We start from the raw sequence: 984 nt of genomic DNA, 5'->3' as shown, positions 1-984 counted from the left end.
CAGATCTCCAGATGCATTTGAGATATCAAAAAAGTACTCCAGAGTGTTGTTCAGCATGGGGGTGAGTAGAAAATGAAGGCTAATCATGTTTTGGGAGTACTATTCCTTTAAGTGAATCTAGTTGGTGTTGGTATTCATGATGTAAAAAAAAAAAGAAAAGGAAAAAAGTATAACAAGTTCCAGTTACATATTAAAAGGATAGTAAGGAAAAGTTGGACCTGAATACACACATTTGAAATAAAACACTGATATGGAAGTTTAAACAAATGGGGTTTTAACCCTAATTTATATCAAATTTAGGGTGTCAGCTCATTTGTTTCTACAATGCCTTCTGCAGAACTCCCGATAAATATAAATTAGTATCAAAGTGTGTCACAGTGGGGGTGGAGGTTTGACATGAGCCAAATGCAGACTGAAGCTGAAGAAGTTTTCTTGAAGTTTAATTAACAAAAAAGTTCAACAGAAGCAAAAATCCAAAATACTGAAGGTGAGGAACACTCAAAACAAGGGGGCAAAGAAATGATGGCAAACCAGTAAAGAGTGACTGAATAGGAGGAGATTATATGGGAGAGAGAAACAAAGACCAGGCTAATTAGCAGATTGGGAGCAGGTTGAACAGAGGCAAGAAGGGAGCTAGGAAAAAGGAGACTGACACAAGAGGGCAAACAGGAAATATCCAAGAACTCAAATACAATCAAAAATACCTAGAACACAAAAATCAAAATAAGACCAATGAAAACTCAAAATAAAACTTGAAAAAAACCAAAACCATGACAAAATGTGCTATCAAAGTGCAAACCTTTGAGATGCTGTGAGAATTCTGCCCTACAGAGCATAAAAACTAGCCTGGGTGCCAGTCCGAACTTAGTCCCGCCCACAAGGTTTGAGTTTGGGGAAGTTCGGTCTGGCTCTGCTCCATAGTAGCGCGAGTATTATAGCCCACTGTCAGGCGATCCAATCAAATTGTCAGGGCGGGCTTTATAC

This window comes from Cyprinodon variegatus, unplaced genomic scaffold, assembly GCF_000732505.1.
Source record: "Cyprinodon variegatus isolate N-32 unplaced genomic scaffold, C_variegatus-1.0 Scaffold36, whole genome shotgun sequence".
NCBI classification, from domain to species: domain Eukaryota; kingdom Metazoa; phylum Chordata; class Actinopteri; order Cyprinodontiformes; family Cyprinodontidae; genus Cyprinodon; species Cyprinodon variegatus.
The sequence above is the reverse complement of the archived record's forward strand: the minus strand, read 5'-3'. Positions refer to the sequence as shown.